This window comes from Apodemus sylvaticus, chromosome 14 (assembly GCF_947179515.1).
Source record: "Apodemus sylvaticus chromosome 14, mApoSyl1.1, whole genome shotgun sequence".
NCBI lineage: Eukaryota > Metazoa > Chordata > Mammalia > Rodentia > Muridae > Apodemus > Apodemus sylvaticus.
Genome location: NC_067485.1, coordinates 28,092,863 through 28,098,896, shown reverse-complemented (window position 1 = coordinate 28,098,896; position 6,034 = coordinate 28,092,863). Strand labels below are relative to the sequence as shown.

The 6,034-nt window shown below is 39.3% G+C and overlaps 1 non-coding gene across 1 annotated transcript; it reads left to right on the top strand.

The window, feature by feature from the left end:
* The first annotated feature begins 5,173 nt into the window (after positions 1-5,173).
* Positions 5,174-5,280, top strand: LOC127665333 (U6 spliceosomal RNA). The gene has a single exon (XR_007973379.1). It is a non-coding gene; the product is annotated as a U6 spliceosomal RNA (small nuclear RNA).
* Positions 5,281-6,034: the final 754 nt, after the last annotated feature.

Below are 6,034 nucleotides of genomic sequence, written 5' to 3'. Positions count from 1 at the left end.
TGATGAGGAGACCTAGTCACACAGGCAAGCATGAGGGACTGAGCTCAATATACAAGAACTTGTAAAGGCATCTTCTAATAGATACTAGGTCCCATTTCTGGTTTTGTTTTATTGAGATGGGGCTCCCTCACTTAGCCCAGTCATCTTCTATGACAATTCTTCAGGGCCAGTAGCACCAGTATTTGCTCCTATACCCAAATAGGCTCTATTCTCACTCAAGTTGCACTTAATATTGATTTTTTTTCTAGAGTCACAAAGATTGATGCATAACTAAGTGGAGGAAGCACAGGCAGAAAATCAAACTCTGACAATGACGCCGCTGGGGTGGAACATACCTGTAATTGCAGAAATAGGGAAGGTTAAGACAGGATGGGCTATGTTGGGAAGAAACGTAGGCTCTCTTTTCTACCCTCTCTGCTCTGTGTTCTTTTCTCTTTCTCTGGTCCTGGTGATGAATTTCATGGATGTTACCACCCTTACTACTGAGTTATATTGTCAGGCTTCAGAGATGTTATCTTCATGGATGAAACCAGAAACCATTGTGATTTCACTGGAAATAGATTAAGAGGATACAAATTCTCTTTTTATTTGTCTCCCTCTTTCTAATCTGATGGCAGAAAGCATTGGCGTTAGGCTTTATCTAGAGCCAGAGGTCAAGCAGGTAAATTGGTTATATGCCTGCAGCCATCTGTCTGCTGCAGCCAGGGCCGGGGTTGGGGCCGGGGGTGGGGCAGGCAGTGGTGCTGTCAAGATAGACAGTTTCTACTTTGGGTGGTGTAAGATCCCACACTTATTCCTGCTCTGTGGCTAGTGTGGGCTGGTAGAGAATCTCTGATATCTGCCTTGTCATTCACAACCTACCTTAGTGGTGAGATGTGTCTTGGAAGTATACTCAGTTACTTCAGTGAAGCCCACAGAACCAAAGGTGAGGTCTCAAGCCAGCAATTAAGTACTTTGCCTAAGTATTTTTTTTTTTTTTTTATAATTCTTTCCTGTATCAAAACACAATGCAAGCTTAAGAGTACCAGGAACTTAGATTCTATCCAATCCTTGGATAGAGAAGGAAGCAGGCAGACTGAGCAGAATGAACACTGACTTTTAATTCCTTTTTTAAAAACATGATGATCTTTACATCAAGCCAGGGTAGGGATCTGCAGAATGATTCAGACAGGATTCGGTTTGAAAATAACGTCTGAACCTCTACTATGATGTTCAATAAAGTCAGAACCTCAGAGAACCAAATATATATCATCAACTGCAATAACATCTTAGAAGATTCTTCAAATACTTTTAGCATCAAAAAATTTCACATTTGATTTTGAAAAGCGGCTTCATTTAAGTGCATGACATGACACTAAGTCTTTTGTCAAGGATATTAAAATATCTCTACTTCCCAGACCTTTATAGTCTAAAACAGACAGTCGTGATCTGAAGAAGTGCAGCAAGTCTCAGTTACCTGTGTGAATGTCATCCATACCTAGAAACTGGTATACAACCATTTTCAGAAGAATCAATTCATCACTCATGGAACTCAAAATATCCCTCTCCTAGTGGTTTGGTATTATCATTTATACGTGGATTATAAGCAAACACTAGGGACATCTAGAACTTTGAGCAAGGTATAAATCAATGCTCAGTAGGCATAAAAATCCCATCCCATCCATGCACGTTTAGAACTGAAAGGACAGAGGTGGAGCAGAGCTTTGCCTACACTTCGAGACAAGTTTTTTGTTTTTGTTTTGTTTTCTCCGTTGCTTTGGAGTGGATAACCTATCTCCACTGGGCATGCAGAATTATGCTTAGTGGCTAATGCTTTGGTATCAAAGAAGTCATATTCCCTTTCTCTGAATCCAGAAGACTATGGCTGCTGGAAACAAATCTTGACTATTAACTTGGAACGTTTCCTGGATTCTAAGGGATGTCTTTGGGGAACCAGCTGTGGATAGCTGAGCTCAGTCGTTTCTAGTTAGCTGTGTTTCTCTAGGGAAGCTCTACTGTGGGCAAAGCTGATGCTGTGCAGTAGACCCGCTTCTTCCCATATCCCCTCCACCCAGTGTTCTGTTCCTCTTCCCAGGCCAGCGGGGCCTGCTGTTTGCTGACATGCAGCAGTCTGGGTGTGATGGGCATGTAATGTATCAGGAAACAATTCTCAGTCCCAGACCTAGAGGAACTGTATTGTGGACTCCTCTGGATGAGAAGAACCAGTCCATGAGTGTATCAAGGGATGGTTGTATATACACATAAACATATAGACAAAAGGTCTTAGACTCTTCCTCAGCCTTTTAATACGCAAAGACTAGTGACTGTGCTTTAGGTTTCTTATTTATTAGCATTTTTTTGTGCTTCCACCTGTCACACACTAGTTTGTGGAGATCACTAACATGTTGAAATGACCCTTATAAGTGCCAAAATTCAGATTTCTGGACTATTCTTGTTCTTTGTCCTCTGTGGTTCTGAGTTTTGCTGTCAAGCATTTTCTTATTTGTTATCTGCCTTGGCCATTGAAGAAGGTGAGAGATTTGGAGTTTCAGTGTCTATGTCCTGTCCATGGGAGCTTGTTGGTGCAAGACTTGCTTTAAAGCTCAGTCAAAGGCTTTTAAATCCTGGCATGAAGTTGTCACAGCGATTTTATTTTCTTTAAAATTAGCAAAACCTTTCATCTCTTTGTTTCCAATGTGTCAGAGCCATTCCTACATCCACAATTCTGTCTTAGATAGAAAGCCTAACGTGATAAGATTTCTTAGCCTCTCCTTTATTATTTGTATCTTCCTTCCTTCTTTCCTTCCTTCCTTCCTTCCTTCCTTCCTTCCTTCCTTCCTTCCTTCCTTCCTTCCTTCCTTTCTCTCTCTCTCTCTCTTTCTTTCTCTCTTTCTTTCTCTCTTTCTCTTTCCTTCCTTCCTTCTTTTTTTTTCTGTTTTTTTTTTTTTTTTTTCCGAGACAGAGTTTCTCTGTGTAGCCCTGGCTGTCCTGGAACTCTCTCTTTAGACCAGGCTGGTCACAAACTTTGAAATCTGCCTGCCTCTGCCTCCCAAGTGCTGGGACTAAAGATGTGCACCACCATTGCCTGGTTCATTCATATTTTCTCAGCCCAGATACATGTACCCCAAAGCCAAGAGACTTGAGCTGAGGCAGACCTGAGTTTTGTCAAAGGCCACATCTTTGGTTTATAAGGTCTTTCTTTAATGTTTGAGACAAGCATTCCCAGTACTTCAAGGTTTGACATTCTTTCTTATTCTGCCTCATTTCCATGTGTACAATGGCTGGCTCTGTCTTGTGCTCGTTTCTTCCTCTGGTACATTGCCAAACATAGCTAGCAATATCGTATGCACCTATAATTCTATTTTCCAGTTTCCTTTTCTAGATTTACTGGCCGGAGTGATGAGTGGTCTGTCATTTAGCATGTCAAGAGCCCCTTGTTATCAGCTTCAGCTGCTCAACTTAGGCCCATACATTCTCCACCTTGGATGCAGGCTTCCTGCCAATCATAACTTTTCACTGGTTCTGGTTTCTGTTCATGCAGGATACCAATGCCTATTTTGTAGAACACTAAGTGAAGGCTCATTGAACCTTGAAATCTAATAGCTTAACCTTAAAGTTTGTTTCTGACTCCTGGACTACCCAACACTCTTCTTCTAGAACTTTCTTCGAGGAACTTTCCCTCCTGTTCCTTTCTCTAGAATCCTCAGTGGGTGTCTAAAATCATGCATCTCACCACATGTGCATACTTCCTCTTCTTTCTACACAAACATGTACAAATGCACACATCTGATGCTTTGTTATCCCCACTATATATTCTGTGGCTGTAAATTTTGTAGTCTGAAGCTCACATTTCTTTCTCCCTCCAAGTTCTATTAATAGGTCTCTTCTTGCTGTTGATATTAGCAACATCAGCTAAGTTCTTCTTTCCTCTTTAAAAATCATGTCCTCCTACATTTTGTTTAAAGGAGTCTCTCTTACTTATATTACCAGCATTATGACTCTTGCACTTTGGGGCCATTATTAAGAAAAATAAAGGTTCTCTGAGCACAAGCTGTGCACAATCTATGGAGCATAAGATTGTGACAAGTGTGTGGTACAGACAGCGGTGCTAGCCTGAATAGCAGGACAAGCCACTTTCCAGTGGTACAGATTGGGAATACATAGATCGTCTCATGTGCCTTGAAACAGTGCATAAAGACTTAAATGTTGCTTGTTTCTGGAAACCTCAATTTAATGTTTTTAGACTGTGACTGGATACTGGTGACTACAACTTTGCAAAGCAATGAGGGAAAGAGGGAGATTTTGTTTGTCACCAGAAAGGGCTGAGGGATGTGTTGTACTAAAGTTCTGTTATTTTCACACACAGTCTTCATGACCTAATTGGCACTGGTAGCCAGCTGGCAGACAGCCCCTTCTTGACTCTCCTCTGCACCTATGCTGACTTCTTAAGCATCCTACAGCTTTGGTGTGATCCGTGCTCCCCATGCTCCCCAAACTCTGTCCCACCCCTGAATTTGAGTATGTCACAGCTACTTGGATGTCAGTTGGATCCTACAACCTATGTCCAAAGCTAAATGTTGATCTATTTTTCCTTGCAAAATTTCTAAAATGATCATTCTTAATATTAATAATATCAAGATAATACAATAATAAAAATAAAAATCATTTATCCCCCCCCCCAGAGCTACAGTATCTGCCAGACACAAAAGAAAATATACATAGGTCTTGCACATAAGGTTGAATGTTACAGTTTAAAGGGAAGTTTAGAAAGAAAATTCTGCTTTGAATTTGAATTCAGAAAGAACATTGTTAACCAAAGCTGTCTCTCCCATCTGATTCTGTCAATAGTTAATGCTCAGTAGTACTTAGTGCTCAGTTCAGCAAGGAGTATTTAGAGTTCAGTCCTGCAGCACAGGAGGTGAAGGGTTTTCCCTTTTGCTTTATTTCTGCATGGTCACCATAAGAGCTGGCCCTCCAGTTGGGTTGGGTTGGGTGAAAGAGGGGAAAGAAGGAAACAGGAAGAAACAGCAGTGGGCACTCTAGGCATGGGAGGATCTGAGATCATCAGGGACATACATGACAGTGGAAAAGCATTCTGCAGACACTGAGAGGGGGAGGAGCTGAGACGACACAGTGCAGCCTCAGGAACAGAATTCAAATCTCTACCACACCATTTCAATATTTAAAAAATGTGGTGCTCGCTTCGGCAGCACATATACTAAAATTGGAATGATACAGAGAAGATCAGCATGACCCCTGTGCAAAGATGACACGCAAATTCGTGAAGCGTTCCATAATTTTTTGTGCCTACCATTTTTTCTATATAATTTCCCATGAAATAGTCAATCTTAATGTGTTTTTTATATATTTCTTCATTTTTATCAGCGATATTTTCCATGTAAATCTTCAATTTTATCAGAAAATGTTTATAATTCCACTTTCAATCAACTTAGAAATATTTTTATGCCTACCATTTTATCTGTATAATTTTCCATGAAATAATTTTAACATGTTTTTCTATATATTTTTTCCTTGTAGATCTTCAATTTTATTAGAAAAAGTTCTTAATTCTTTCAATCAACTTAGAAATATTTTTTGCCTACCATTTTATTTGCAATTTTCCATGATAATCTTCCATTTTAACATGTTATTCTATATTTTTCTACAATTTTAGCAGAAATATTTTCCACATAAATCTTCAATTCTATAATAGAATGTTTCTACTTCCTTTTTCAATTAATTTAGCAATGTTTTTATAACTACCATTTTACTCTTTAATTTTCCATGAAAACTGTCAATTTTAACTTGTTTTTCTATATATTTCTTCAATTTTGTCAGAAATATTTTCCATGTAAATCTTCAATTTTATCATAAAATACTTTTTACTTCCCTTTTCAATAAAAAAAAAAAAAGGAAAAAATGTGGCAAAGAGACAAAAGTTCTCGAACTTCTGCCAGTTTTGGGAAAACTATCCTTTCCTGGTTTTTACTTTGGAAGAAAGAGGCTAAGTGTTTTGCATTATGAATTTAGACTCAGTCTGAATGCAACACTGGTT